Source organism: Stylophora pistillata, chromosome 9, assembly GCF_964205215.1.
Source record: "Stylophora pistillata chromosome 9, jaStyPist1.2, whole genome shotgun sequence".
NCBI classification, from domain to species: Eukaryota; Metazoa; Cnidaria; class Anthozoa; order Scleractinia; family Pocilloporidae; genus Stylophora; species Stylophora pistillata.
Window position 1 is genome coordinate 15,339,718 of NC_142527.1, and position 16,077 is coordinate 15,355,794.

Consider the following 16,077-nt stretch of genomic DNA (forward strand, 5'->3'; position numbering starts at 1 on the left):
AAGAACTTTCAACTCACCAACGTCATTTTCATCTTTTTCTAATAAGCCTCTGTCATCACTTTTCCTACTTTTATTTTGATGATAATCGATACAGTTCTCTTTGCAGCTTTAATCTTTTTCAACCGTTTTTCAAATAATTCAAGAAATTAACCTTGATTTTTGTCTTTGATCGTCTAATTTCATCCAAACGGAATTCAAAAAGAATTTTGTTTTTGTGCCGGATTTTTCACAACTGTTTTTTCTCCACAACCTTCTCAACAGGTTTCAGTTTTGCTCTTCTTCACAAGTTCCTTCCTTCTCTTGTTTCAACAAGGATTTGATCAGATTCATCTTTAGTTAATTTTTCTCGACTAGCTCGATCCATACTATATGTTTCGATTATTTTTTCAGAATTCAAATTCACATGACTCATCTTAATCTATTAAAAAGACTTTTCTTTACATGGGTTTTGGTGGTATTGGGATTTAAAACAGTATGGGCATCAGGACAAATTTTGAAAATAATAGCTCTCAGGAGGATTTATATAATTCGACATATCCTTATTATTAATACATTGAACTGTAAATAAACTGAGAGAACGGATAATTACATTTTGGTCAACAGTTTCTTCTTGATGGCTCGCATCGATTTATCTGGTGTAAACACACCATTATTTTGCAAGAACTCAAATATTTGTTTCACAGCTATAACGATTAGTTATCAATGTTTTATATCCAGTTTTCTCGTATCTTTTAAGCATTTCCTTCTGATTGGCTGCTATCTTGTATTTATTGTTTGGATTCTTAAACTTGATACAAAATCCTCTGTAGTTCAAATGGTTGTCAGTGATGATTGTCTCGTTGACCTCCTTGATAACCTTTCTTGTACATATCGACTCGTTTGTAAAAAGTAGTTCGCAATTCACCCATTTGTACGATTACAATGCTCTCAGGATAATATTCTCCCATTAATTTCACAATATCACTCCTCCAGGCGATATTGACGGGATAGTTAGGAAGAAGGAGCTCAAATTATTAGGAGTAACATTTCATGAAGACCCATGTAATTGGGATACTCAATTTGAGCATATGCTTGGCAAGGCCAATTCTAGACTTTACATCTTGAGGGTCTGCAAGTACTTTGGCTACTCCTTATTGGAGTTGACTGTGCTATTTGATACCCTCATGATGTCATTATTTTTATATGCATTAGAAGTATGGGCCTGTGCCCACCAGGGTAAATACATTGCACAGACTGATAAGTGCTTTGCGATATGGATTTACCTCCAAGTACACCCCAATGACCAGCTACATCGTTTCAAGAGATAGGCAGTTATGGAACAACATCATAACCGATGCAGCTCATCCTCTTTATGACCTTCTTCCTCCACAAAGATCACGTTTTTTAAGAAGCAGGGGCCATGATTTTACCTTGCCACGTGTGAGAACCGAGAGGTTCAAGCGATTCTCTATTAATAGATGCCTATTTAATTTTGTTTAAGTCTATTTTAACTGTATAGTAGTATTGAATAGTAGCATAGAATATTATTCTCAATGTAAACTCACACGTTTGTCTATGGGGATGTTTTAATAACGAATGAATAAAGATCTTTATTATTATTATTATTATAAGATCGGTTTCATTTTCAGTTCTCATCATGTTATTTTTTGGATAGTCAAACGGTTTGAATTCACCATATTTCCTTCTTGCTGGAAGTACTTTGCTTGTCACCCATTGCTTGAACTTTTTTGTAGCCTCTAATTTTGATGACAGAATAAGAGAACACAATCCAGATTCATTTATCATGGTCATATTTTAAATTCTGTCGTTTTACGTATGATGCATGATCCTTCGCAGTAGATAGCGCTATTTATGCAATAGCGAAGAAAATCAGACCTGAAAAAAATCAGGCCTGTACGGGATTCGAACCACTGACCTCTGCGATACTAGTGCAGCGCTCTACCAATTGAGCTAACAAGCCAACTGGGAACAGGCCGTAAAGTTGATTCGTAATAAACCCGTGATGATAAATCCGATGCAATGAATATACAAAGTTCATATATTTTGAACTGCAGTATTAAATACGTATGATGCACGATCCTTCGCAGTAGATAGCGCTATTTATGCAATAGTGAAAATCAGACGTGAAAAAAATCAGACCTGTACGGGATTCGAACCACTGACCTCTGCGATACTAGTGCAGCGCTCTACCAATTGAGCTAACAAGCCAACTGGGAACAAGCCGTTAAGTTGATTCGTAATAAACCCGTGATGATAAATCCGATGCAATGAATATATGAAGTTCATATATTTTGAACTGCGGTATTAAATACGTATGATGCACGATCCTTCGCAGTAGATAGCGCTATTTATGCAATAGCGAAAATCAGACCTGAAAAAAATCAGGCCTGTAGGGGATTCGTATCTTGCTTCGTATATTTTCAGCTGCATTCACAAGATCATCAAATATCCCTACCTTTCATATTACATTATCATATTCAAAGGTGTCCCTAATGTCATCTTCAGACTATGTCTCCATCACAACATAACCAGCCCTCTGTTAGATTTTGTCCATGATCTTCTGAAGGTCTACTATCTATTCTTGATGCTGATTTGGTGTATGAAAATAGATCTTATCATAATATACCAACGGGCTGCGCAACATTTGCATCATCACATTTGCCTTTCCACAACCACTCTGACCACACATTAGGGAGTTTAAGCAAATCACTAGGGATTTTAAGCAAATCACTACGGCTGGCGCTGCTACGGCTATCGTGGTTGACGAGGCTTGGGGAGAGTACGTCGCCGTAGCCCGCCAAAATTCAACTTTAAGCAACGCGAACTACAAACCTAGTACGGCTGAGAAGTTAAGCGTCTTCGCGGTAGTTTTTGCACGTCTAAAAACTCAAAATGACTTTGTTCAAAGGGACGAGGGATTTCAACGTTTGTAAAAAAAAATTGTAAGCGATCCTGTGCACAGTGAATGAGTGAATTCAAACATTTAAGCTTACGTGTTCTATGATTGCCAGTTTGGAGCTTATAAACACCAAAACAAAGTTTCTACACGGTCCCTCGTAACCCTCGTCATTCCTCGACTTCAGCTATTTGAATTTCAAGTAGTCTTTGAGGTTTTAAAGGAAAAGTTAGACTTTCTACTAACGCATTTCTCCTTGCGTTCGCTGCGTTCTCCATGTGCACACTGCTTCGATCCTTCGACAAACTCGGCTGCAAAAATAAAGGCAGATTCACTCGGTAAGGGACAGCAAGCTTGATAAATATTCCCGATAAGCTATTTTCAAAGATGGTAAGTGTATTTCAATAGTTAAAATTGCTCAGGAGAATGAATACAGCGAAGAAAGAAGCGAGATAAGTTCATGTACCACAGACTACGCCGAAACCTTCCCACTCGCGTAGAAGGATTTCCCGCTACGGCTGGATGGGTACCACTGACATGCGCATTGACTCGTTTCTGGACAACTTTACTTCCGGTAGCCGTAGCAGCGCCAGCCGTAGTGATTTGCTTAAACTCCCTACTACGGCTGGCGCTGCTACGGCTACCGGAAGTAAAATTGTCCAGAAACGAGTCATTGCGCATGTCAGTGGTTCCCATCCAGCCGTAGCGGGAAATCCTTCTACGCGAGTGGGAAGGTTTCGGCGTAGTCTGTGGTACGTGAACTTGTCTCGCTTCTTTCTTCGCTTTATACATTCTCCTGAGCAGCTTTAACTATTGAAATACACTTAACTTCTTTAAAAATAGCTTATCGTGAATATTTATCAAGCTTGCTGTCCCTTACCGAGTTAATCTGCCTTTATTTTTGCAGCCGGTTGCAGCCGGGTTTGTCGAAGGATCGAAGCAGTGTGCACATGGAGAACGTAGCGAACGCCAGGAGAAATACATAAGTAGAAAGTCTAACTTTTCCTTTTCAAACCTTAAAGACTACTTGAAATTCAAATAGCTGAAGCCGAGGAATGACGAGGGTTATGAAGGACCGTGTAGAAACGTTGTTTTGGTGTTTATAAGCTCCAAACTGGCAATTTTACAACACGTAAGCTTAAATATTTTAATTCACTCATTCACTGTGCACAGGATCGCTAACAATTTTTTTTTCCAAACGTCGGAATCCCTCGTCTCTTTGAACGAAGTCATTTTGAGTTTTTAGACGTGCAAAAACTACCGCGAAGACGCTTATTGGTTTTAAACTTCTCAGCCGTACTAGATTTGTAGTTCGCGTTGCTAAAGTTGAATTTTGGCGGGCTACGGCGACGTAATCTCCCCAAGCCCCGTCAACCATGGTAGCCGTTGCAGCGCCAGCCGTAGTGATTTGCTTAAACTCCCTATTAGCGATCTGTATCCTTCGTTCAAAAAATCGTTCAACTGAGCTCTTTTGCTATCCTTCTTGTTATTGTCATATTTTGGAATCTTCGTGTATATCATATCTGTTCAATAGATTAAAATAGATGTCTTTCGTATGGTTATCTGACTGAGTTAGTGTCACTTCACCAGTTAATCTAATTTATTTATATACGGATATTGATAAACTCAGAAGAAATACAACTCACCGTTCAGAGGCATCCAAAATAGAGAAAAACATTGTAGACAACATTTCTAACTATGGAATCAGATTTCTTACATTGAATATGATCGCAAAGAGGTCTTCAAACCGATGACAGACAGTCAGAAGCAACTGCAACAGATTGTTGACAACAAATGGGACAAAATGATTGAAACTTACACGAGAATCAGATGGTTTTAAAAAGAGATTTAGAAGATGTTGTTGAGGCAAATAGAGACCTAATGACACTACAACATGAACTACCACAATCACATATGAAGCAGAAAAACCAGATGAATTGGAAATATTATCTTTGAACAATAGTTTTGATGATGCTGATAGAGTAATAATTGCAACATTAGAGATGGCGCCACTGAAAGAATTACACAAAACGAGTTATGACCAGTTGATGAATGAAAAAAAGAGAACTATCTCTGCAGTTCATAAGAAGGTTTCAAAACAAGGGAAGAAAGAGATAGAAAGAATGAAATATGAAAGTGAAGATTAGTGTAGAAAATAGTCAACTTGATGGAGGTGAATATGCTCAGTTAATGATGAAAAAACAGCTAATTAATCCAATCAATTCATAGGTGACCTTTAAGAAACGGAAGAAGTGTCATTAATTTCAACCATATTGACAAGCCATTGAGGGCACCTGAAAGAAAAGAAATGGAAGATCTGTATCGCTTCTGTCATAAATATGAATAAATTATTTAATAATGGTCATTCTTATGATGCACGATCCTTCGCAGTAGATAGCGCTATTTATGCAATAGCGAAAATCAGACCTGAAAAAAATCAGGCCTGTACGGGATTTTCGCTATTGCGAAAATAGCGCTATCTACTGCGAAGGATCGTGCATCATACGTATTTTCGCTATTTCATAAATAGCGCTATCTACTGCGAAGGATCGTGCATCATACGTATTTAATACCGCAGTTCAAAATATATGAACTTCGTATATTCATTGTATTTGATTTATCGTCACGGGTTTATTACGAATCAACTCAACGGCCTGCTCCCAGTTGGCTTGTTAGCTCAATTGGTAGAGCGCTGCATTAGTATCGCAGAGGTCAGTGGTTCGAAACCCGTACAGGCCTAATTTTTATCAGGTCTGATTTTCGGTATTACATAAATAGCGCTATCTACTGCTAAGGATCGTGCATCATACGTATTTAATACCGCAGTTCAAAATATATGAACTTCGTATATTCATTGTAAATGGTCATTCTACTGGGTGGCTCTTCTTGTCCCCTGTTTCCAGATCGAATTGAAATTTGGAATGTTGGTTAATGCGGAGGGAGGAAAACTGGAGGACGCGGAGAAAAAAAACACTCAGAGCAAGGGCGAGAACCAACAACAAACTCGATCTACGTGTGACGCCGGGTCCGGGAATCGAACCCGGGCCACAGCGGTGGGAGGCGAGTGCTCTCACCATTGCGCCATCCCTGCTCCCATACGATAAAACGTAATAATAATAACAATTTAATAATAATAATTTAAGTACTGGTTATTCAAAAGATCGTATAAATATTTTAAAAGATTAGACCTGTCATGTTCAATTGGTTCTGCTGGCCATGTTGGTGGTGGTACAATTTGGTGGTACATGTTGGTGGTGGTACAATTGCAGGAGGTAGAAAAATGAGCTTGGAATATCAGGTGCTGGATTATTGCTAAAAGCATTTTCTGAGTCAAAGAATTTCGACGTAAGATAGAAATGTATCGATTCGCACTCACATCTTATAAAAAAATGAAATCATATCGTTCATCAGAGGCAGTGAGTATGATAATGACAAAGTTCTGGACAATTTGAAAGTATGCCTGCCCAGTGTGGAACCCACATTCCCAGTGTTGAATCCCTCCAGCGTCGTGCTACTCGATTGATTTGTGGATCAGTCAAATCTTACTCTGAAAGGCTAACTGAACTAAACTGGTCAACATTGGAGCTAAGAAGAAAATATCTTTGCTTGGTTGAGCTTTACAAGATAATTCATGGCTATTGTGATGTGGACTATACTAGTGAGATATATTTGATCCGGCTGGCCCGACCAGAGCTAGAAGGAACCATGATTTTAAAATAAGACCTAGAGCGGCAAGGACAAACTATTTTACTCCGGTGAATCAGTCTCATTTTTTAACCGTTATGTTAATGACTGGAACTCGTTACCTAATTCTGTTATGTCGGCTCCCAGTTTAAATGTCCTTAAAAATCGATTATTTAATTATCTTCGTGCTTAGTTGTTTTGTATTATTTACTGTAAATTACTGTATTTAGATTTTATTGTATTATTTATTATAATTTACTATATTTAGATTTTATTGTCAAGACATAATAGTTCCTCCGTTTTCTTTTTTATCTAGATGTGTGGTTATGCATTAGACATTTCTTTTTATTTTATTATCTTCTAACTTAGAGAGCAGTTTTACATGGGAATTCAGTTTCCTCCTATTGCTTTCCTTTACCTTCTGTACCTATTTATTGTTTATTATTCTTGTACAGTGGTAAAAAGCATTATTAAACTTAAACTATCTGACAAATTTGAGGAGGAATATGGAAGAAAAATCATGTAATTATATCCTCCATTATTTCACCTTTCTCGTGCAATACATATTTCCAGTACTCTTCATAGCTTTGGAGGGTTCTTTTTTATTTGGATGTTAACATTCACATACATCAAAGCGAACGGATTCTTCATGATGAACTTTATATTGATCATTCTTCTTCTTTCCATTTTTATGCAAATAACAAAGTTTGTTTACTCTGGCTATCACAATTGGTTCGATCTGTAAATTGAAGTGCAAGCATGTAACCCTTCTAGTTCTCGTAGATTTCAGTGCAGCGTTCGACACTGTTGACCACAATATCTTGCTTGCTCGTCTTAAGTCAAGTGTTGTAGAGTATTTTAAAGGATTGCTATTTTGAGTATTTTTAGGTTTACCTTTTGTTTTGTTAAGTCTCGCCTTTTTGCGTCTACGTGTAACAGAGTTTGGTAGATCTATAGTTTTGATCTTACATTTTTAGTGTGTGCTTGAATTTGGCTCAGTTCGTGGATTTCCTTCTGACCGTGCTAGACATTTCAATCACTTGTAATGGTTGGGAATAATTAGTTTCATAGGTGGTCATATTTGGGTTGGTAACTCCTGACCTTGAGTTTTACCCACACTGAAGATCCTGTTTGTGCGCGGGATTCTCGTGCGCAGCTCGTTTATTGGCGTGTAATTGGTTCCTTGGTGCTCGCCAAGTGCTTCAAAGCGAGCCACTCAATTTCCCCCTTTGCAAAACAACGAATGCACTATGAAAGCTGCCACGGTCAGGTAACCTAAACATGTCTGTGATTTTTGCATTTAATGCGTGGGCACTCCTTGCTAAAAGTAGAAGAATTATAGTAGAAGAAAAGTAGCAGCAGCAGTAGAAGAAGAAAAGACTCGAAACGTTGTAGTAGGAAAGAATAAAAAGAGAGAAGAGTCCAGAGTCTTGGCACCTCTCGTTAATTCGTCCAAGCTAGCTGTAAAACCCCCAACACAAGTATCGGTATTAATGGAACCGCCTTGAGTTGGTTTACGTCTTATCTCAACAACAGGTCGCAACGAGTCTTTCTAAATGGGTGCACACCTGATAGTCTTAGCTTCCTTATGGCGTTCCACAAGGATCATGCTTGGGGCCACTGCTGTTTACCATCTACTCTAGCAAACTCTTTCAAGTAATAAAAAACCATCTACCTGTAGCACATGCTTATGCTGACGAAACGCAGCTTTACCTGTCGATTAGTCCTTACTCCGAAACTAATCAGTCTGATGCAGTCGATGCCATGGAACGTTGTATATCGGACATTCGTACGTGAATGCTTACGGATAAGCTAAAACTTAACAATGACAAAATGGAGTTCATACTGATTGGTACTAAACAACAGCTCTCTGAAGTCAATATTGACAGCCTTGTCGTAGGGAACACTGACGTTGCTCCTGTCTCTGTAGCAAGAAATTTGGGGACATGGTTTGACTCTCATTTGAATCTTCAGGAACAAATCCACAAAACTTGCCAATCTAGGTTTTTCCACTTACACAATGTTCGGCGTATCCGAAAGTATTTGTCTCAGGAATCCGCATGCACTTTAGTCCGTGCTTTTATCATAGGTCGCATTGATTATTGTAACAGTCTTCTATTTGGTTTACCCTCTGTTCACCTATGTAAACTACAACGCCTGCAGAATGCAGTTGTTAGGCTTATATCTAATGTACCTCGCTACAGTCATATAACACCTGTACTATGTTCGTTATATTGGCTTCCTGTTCCATTTGGCTTCCAAATTTAGAATCGATTTTAAAATACTTCTTCTTCCTTTCAAAGCTATCTATGGTTATGCGCCTGGGTACTTGAGTGACTTTATCACTATTAAAGAACAGCCGCGCTATAGTCTCCGTTCAGCTAATGGTCTTATCTTAATATGTCCTAGTTTAAAGCTGAAAAAGACTATAGGGGATCGCGCCTTTTCATCTGCTGCCCCTAACTTATGGAACGATCTGCCCCTTCACATCCGTCGTGAGGACAATTTTGAACGTTTTAAATATTTACTTTAAACGTATCCTTTTAGACTTGCTTTTCATAAGTAATGTTTTTAAAATTTTACGTTAGATACCAGGAGTTTTTATTGAAATTTTTAGCTTTATTTACTTTTTAGCTTTAATTACTATGCACATTGGAGTTTTAATTTGCTTCTTAACTTTTTAATAGCATTGTACCGCGCTTTTGATCATATCTGCATGGAAAGGGCGCGTTATAAATTTTGAATTATTATTATTAAATTGTTTTGTTGCTCGAGATCATTAATTACTTTCATCATATGGTACTTTCGACGGTAGACAGCTGGTATTTGGAACTTGGACTTATTCTCATGATAGTCAACAAACTCTATGATCGGCTTATAACCATGAATTAGACCACATTTTATGCACACCAGAACATTATCCACACATTCAACTTCCATTTCTTCGCAACAGATAATCCTATCCTCTTCACAGTCCATCAACACAGCATCAAAAAAACAAGAATGTTTTTCTACCATTTCAATCAAATCTATATGGATATTTTTATCACACTGTTCCGTTCTATATATTACAAATATGACATTTTTTATCCCCACAACTTCAAGAAACCAGCCTCAGAGCCACACATCAAAGTCGTCCTGAGACCCCTAACTCGTAAGTCGTCTCCCCGGCATCGAAAATTTCAAAAGTTGACCTGAGATTAGTAAAACGAACAAAACTCGATCCTGAGGCCATCGCTTTTCGAAATGTGTAAGATTTGGTGAGTACAGCCCATACAGTTACGACTGTTTAGTGTTTCCTATGCTTCCCTCAACATTTGGTAAGTTATTTTGCCTCGTTAGATCTTAGTATTTATTTCCCGTCTTACTTTTGTTAGTATATTTTGCATAGGTGGCTTTTCTGCTTTTCGGAATGAAAAGAGTGTTAAATCATCTGTTGAGGGAAAGTGTTTTAATTGAAGAGGACCCTTGCCTCTTCATAGATAAAGTGCTTCAGCCGGTTGAAATGGCTTAACTAGACTGCCAAGTGCTAGATTGACAAGTGCAATCAGTTCAATTGGTCTTACTGGATAAAATGGTCCATCCGGTTAAAATGGTCTAACCAGATGAAAATGGTCCTACAGCTCTAAATGGGCTAACTAAGAAAAATAGGCCTAGTGATTAAAATGACCAAACTACAGTCAAGCCTATATTAGCAGGTCACCCACAGGGACTGCTTAATACAGGTTGAGTCCATAGAATTAAGGTATCATAAAAAACGTCATATTATGCCATAGTTGACCACCTAATGTACTAAAACTCTCTCAAAAAACTAAAACTCTCTCAAAAAAAGCTCTCTATATTGATTCCGGGAGATAAACATGGATTAGATTTTACTTGAAAGATTGTTCTTAATTTTACGTACAGGCAGAGGACAACACAAAAAAGAACGTTGGAACTCAGAAAAGGGTGATCACGACCGCTCAATAGAGATAAAAATAACACCGTAATTTTAATTACCGTGTTACCTCTAAAAAGAGGTAAAAAATTCGGGACTTTGACAACCTACCGAGCATTACAGGGTGACCGCTTAATACAGGTTCGACAGTAGTTAAAATGGTCTAAGCAGTCAAAAATGTTTAAAAAGTGAAAATAGGTCCAACCAGTGAAAATGGTCTTACTAGAAAGGAGCCAAACGGTTAAAATGGTCAAATTAGAAAAAATCGTCAAACAACAAGATCAAAAATTTAAAAATGTACATCATGGGTTACCACACATGATAAAAAGAAATTAAGGACACTCTGGTCAAGCTAACATTACTCCATGCGACTGTTTTTCGCGTTCTTGCAATGAGTGCGGATTAAAAGCACTTTAACACTTGAGATACCTCAACCACCAGTATCTTCAGTTATCCTTGCATCAAGTTTTGTTCTTCTGAGAGACAAAATGGTCAAGTGGTGATTACAAAAATTAAAAACAGAACGGCGATTGCGAACAGATGCACAAGGCCGTTATAAACATGTGGTAAAATTTATGTATGCAAGACTTTTTGACCTGTATACAATATAGCACCTGGAATATTTAAATCAGGAGCATTAAGTTACTTTAGTCGCTTCAGTGGAATCAGGAGACATTGTTTTGTTATGTTATCATTAGATGCGCGACAATGATGCTTTTGGTCCGTGGTGAATCCAGTCGTCAAGTTCAGAACCTACATTATTGTTAATCACATGGGGCCACAGTGTAGAAGCACAATGTCAACAGTGCTTCGATATCGATTCAAGCCAGATTTATTATTTTTTCATGTCGGGATAAAATGAAAGATTGCTCACCTTCATCGCTGTTGATCGTTAGGAAGTTTAGAATGTCAAAACGGTGATGCATAGGAAATCGTCACCAAAATAACGAACCTTCATTTCTCCTGATAATTTCGCCAGTAACTTGATTTATTATCCAACTACACTTCTTAGCGTACGAATAACGCCATAGACGAGTAAAAAATATCACGCGGTATTTGTACTCTAGAATACCGGTTAAACAGGTGTTCTCGCATCGCGCAAGGAAAGAATTGGATTGTAGTTCCAAAAAAAAAAAATTGGCGGACAATTTGAATATTTCCGACGACGAAGAGTCAGAATAGCTGGCAAATATAGATCCAAGTTTAGTGGATGAATCGAACGAAGAAAAACAGCTAGACGACCAGGAAATTTCTTCATTTATTGAACAAAATAGAAACAGCAACATTACAACGCGCCGTTCCGCTTCGCATACTTCTGTCACGCACTCCCCGTAAATCAATATCCGCGAAATTCGCCCGCACTGAAATAACAGTTTGGCGTGTTGAATAATAAATAACTTATTAGACGTTTTGTTGTGTTGTATCGCTGAGTATTTTTACTCGTTATTTGTACTTTGACGAGCCCGTAGGGCGAGTCAAAATACGGCAGAACTCGTAAAAATACTCAGCGATACTACACAACAAAACGTCTAATAAGATATATGTACGTATGATGCACGATCCTCGCAGTAGAGAACGCTATTTATGCAATAGCGAAAATCAGACCTGAAAAAAAAAAAAAAAAAAGATATATGTATTTACCGTTTCTGAGTAACTTGCCATCACGGTTTCCATTTTAAGAACTGCCTAAATTTGGTGGTTTGACGTTGTTGACTTTCAGAAAACGGCTAAAAATAAGCTTTTAAACACGTGTACTTTTGACAAATATATCATGATTTTAAAACGCACGTTGCCGTTGCCTTGATTTTCAAGACCTCAAAGGCCAGGTTTCTAGACAACTACATGTATGAGTGATTACAGCAGAGTTTTAACTTCAGCTGATGTAGTTTGCCATAATGGTGAAAATTCCTAGGCTCTCCTATTTTTGCATGCACCAACTTTCTCCTCACGATCATGGCTATCTTCAAGCAGACAGACTGAAATTAGCCGCAGAAACCACTGTCAGACCCTCAGTGTCACTGTCTAAAGCATAAGTTCCATTGAAGTTCCATTGAAAGCATAAGTTCCATTGAAGCTGATGGCATGCAAGCCAAGATTTCATGATGGCATGCAAGCGGCACGTGTTGTGGACGGTGGGCTGAAATCTGCTCCCTTTGACGTAGATAGTGGTGTCAAGCAAGGTTGTGTTTTTGCACCACTGCTGTTCAGCATTGTTATGGCCGCTGTGATCGTATGATGCCTTTCATAATTGCGACAAAGGCATAAATTTCAATGTGCGGTACGATGGAGGAATGTTCAACCTTCGACGATTTAAGGCAAAGACCAAAGTCCACCATATACTGGTCAGAGAGCTACTCTACGCTGATGACTGCCCTCTTGTTGCCCACACGGGAGATGTCCAAGTTCTTATTGACTGCCTTAGTCATGCCACAAAGAGATATGGCCTTTCGATCTCCATAAAGAAAACTGAAGTGTTATTACAACCTAAGCCTGGTGGCTCATGGCTACAAAGAACCTGCAGTCACTATCGGATCTGACAATTTGAGGGCAGTCACTCAGTTCTGTTATTTGGGAGGTGTTCAATCTAACGATTGCTCCCTTGACCTTGAAATCGCAGCACGATTGGCGAAAGCAAGCTCAACATTTGGGCGCCTCGCTTCGAGGTTATGGGACACTCATGACATCTCTCTAGTGACAAAGGTGTCTGTCTATCAAGCAGCTGTTCTAAGTGTCTTACTCTATGGTGTAGAAACCTGGACATTATAGGCGCATTTAAACGACATTCATTTGGGGCACGGCACTCCAAGCTTTTGGCACGCGGGCCGATAGTTTTGGGTACGGTCCGCTTGATTTACACGGCAAAACATGTTCAAGTATTTTCGATGTTGATTTCTGAAACGGCACTCTTTAAATTTGTGAGTCCCTGCGCTTATATGACAGCGGTTCACATATTTCACGCGCGCCTTTGCGGGCTGTTCAAAAAGAAAATGGCAGATTCTCGAGTAAAAGCAATTGTATGGCCACTGTTTGTTTGCTGTGCCATTTCCACTTCAGTTTTCTACTTTTGTCTTTTTCCAATTTGTACTTTTGTCTCAATTTTTTCATTTTGTTTATGACTTCTTTGACAGGACCCTTGGATTGAAGCTGTACCTGATATATGAAAAGATTTTAAACATTTGACCTTTAACAGCTTTTAACTTACAAGCTTTAATTCATTTAGAGCTCGTACATGATTTCCAAAAAAAGCACTTATCAATAAGCATAGAAGTAAAGTACGACATTACTTATATACGAATGTTCCATGCTTATAGATACAGGCAAGAGAAATGCAGTGGAAGAAGTGAACAAGGAAAATATACGATTCCAATTTGTCTCTGGCATCGGAAACCTCACCAATCTTCTAAAACGTGCATGTTGTTGAATTAAATCTAGTGGAATGTGCCACTTACCTGTAGCGTGCTGTAAACTTCTCTCGTTTCCTTTGAAGTTTTGCTGTTTTCTAAAGCGAACTGGATACATGCCTCTGACCAGGGGTCGATTACTATCTCTGTGGCGTCGTTAGTCCAGGAGCAAATTTGGCCACGATTCCTCGTCGCCATCTTTCTTTCCGCGAAAAGCACAAAATTTTGGCGCCCTGAAGGCTCATTTTCGACCCCAGAGTCTTTGGTTTCGTGGTCAGTCATGAACGAAAAGACTCTGGGGCCGAGAATACTTCTGGTTTCGGCACGCGGACCTCTTTTTAGGCGAGCGGAGACTACCTCCTGAGGTGGTCTCGGCCCGCCTAAATTTTTCGGCACGAGGGCCGAAAAATTTGCTTTTACACGGCAAAAATCAAGCAGGCCGTGCCCTATTGGCCCGCGTGCCAAAATGTAGGAGTGCCATACCCAAAATGAATGTCGTGTAAATGCGCCTTATATCGCCGACATATTAGACAGCTCCGGATGCCTTTCATATGCGCTGCCTACGGAGAATAAGTGGAATCTCTTGGCAAGACCGTATACCCAACACTGCAGTGCTGTCTCACTGCCATATGCGCGGGATTGAGGCCTACATAATGGAAGCCCACCTTCGGTGGACAGGGGATGTTGTTCGTATGAGCGCCGAGAGACTACCACGAGCCCTTTTATACAGCCAACTGTCTGATGGTGCTCGGAAAGTTGGTGCGCCTAAGAAGCGTTTTAAAGATCAGTTGAAGAGCACGCTGAACAAATGCGACATAACTGACTTCGAAGCTCTTGTAAGCGATAAAGCCCAGTGGAAGACAGCTGTTAAGTGCGGGGTTGCGAAGTTTGAGGATGCTCGAATAGAAGAACTGAGGGAACGTCGTCGCTGCCACAAAGAGCGTATACTAGCACAAGGTTGCTATCCATGCCACAAGTGTCCAAAAGTTTGCCACTTTTATATTGGACTAGTGAGTCATCTCAGAGCTCACGACCGCAAGGGAGAATAAACAACATTGTTGTATGCTTCAAAACCTGGATCTGTCGGTCGCGACAGCCAAACCAAATCAAACCATTGAAGCTACTCGCATTTTTACTAGTATTGCTCTCTCTCAAGAAAGAAAGCAATTGCGGTGCTCCTAATTGATTATTGGAGGGAAAAACGATCAAAGTACAGATTTTCAAACCAACTCCACTCCTTGGAATTACACCAGAAGACCCTGAACACACTCTGGCTGATAGCCCTGGCTCTAGATCTGTGGACGTTAGTCGGATAGTAAGCATAACAGATTTCCTCTTCGGATTTCCTAAATTGTTACTTTGCTCGGAGGGAACAGGTGTCAAACGTAGCCACAGAAGTAAAGCAGAGTGACCACATAGTATCCAAATCCACGTCACTCGCCAAGAAACCTCAAATGCACTGTTCCTGAACCCAGCATGACACAGCCTGCTGTTACCAGACGTCCTCGATCGTGAAAGACAAAGCAGTCAAAGACTTACAACACATTTTCCTTTTTATTTGCCTTGAACTGCACCAGAGGACCCCAGCTGTACAGTGTCTGGAGCCATGACGAGGCCTAACATCCCCCTCCCCCCTCTTCCCTCCCCCTCCCCCTGCCTCCTTGTCAAAGACGATTTACCAGCTAACAATGACAATGCGCCCTCCTGCCCAACCCTATTCATCATATCATCATAATAGCTCCAAATATCTTTGTACACCCTTTAATAAGCCTCACATGCAGAGTTTCTATAGAAAAGATTGGATAACTTCCAGCATCACATTGATGCCGTTTTAGTTTTGCTTATCTAATGTTTGTTTCCGTCAGCTTAAGATTTAGTAACCCGGTTTCTTTTGAAGGAGACGACTTTCGTCGAGAGCAGTTTTGGTAGCTAGTTATAATTAGCTTCGGGCTCTAACGTCAGAGGAATTGTGCTTCTGTTACACAGATTGCTGGAAAACCACCTTGTTGTGTATCCCATTGTCCTGCCGGGATGTGGGGGTTAAGGTCTTACCCCATTTAATTTCTGGGGGAGGAACACCGAGCCGAACCTGTCACCAGAGCCCAGCGTCTTGTGTCAGGTGTTCGCGCCGGCAGCGGTAAATCTAAAAATGTGAATTA

At 39.6% G+C, this 16,077-nt stretch overlaps 1 long non-coding RNA gene across 1 annotated transcript; it reads right to left on the minus strand.

Moving 5' to 3' along the window:
• Positions 1–9,571: 9,571 nt before the first annotated feature.
• LOC148723512 (uncharacterized) lies at positions 9,572–15,858 on the minus strand. The gene is made up of 2 exons (XR_015991327.1): positions 11,392–15,858; positions 9,572–10,993 (listed from the first exon to the last, which is right to left on the minus strand). It is a non-coding gene; the product is annotated as an uncharacterized LOC148723512 (long non-coding RNA).
• Positions 15,859–16,077: the final 219 nt, after the last annotated feature.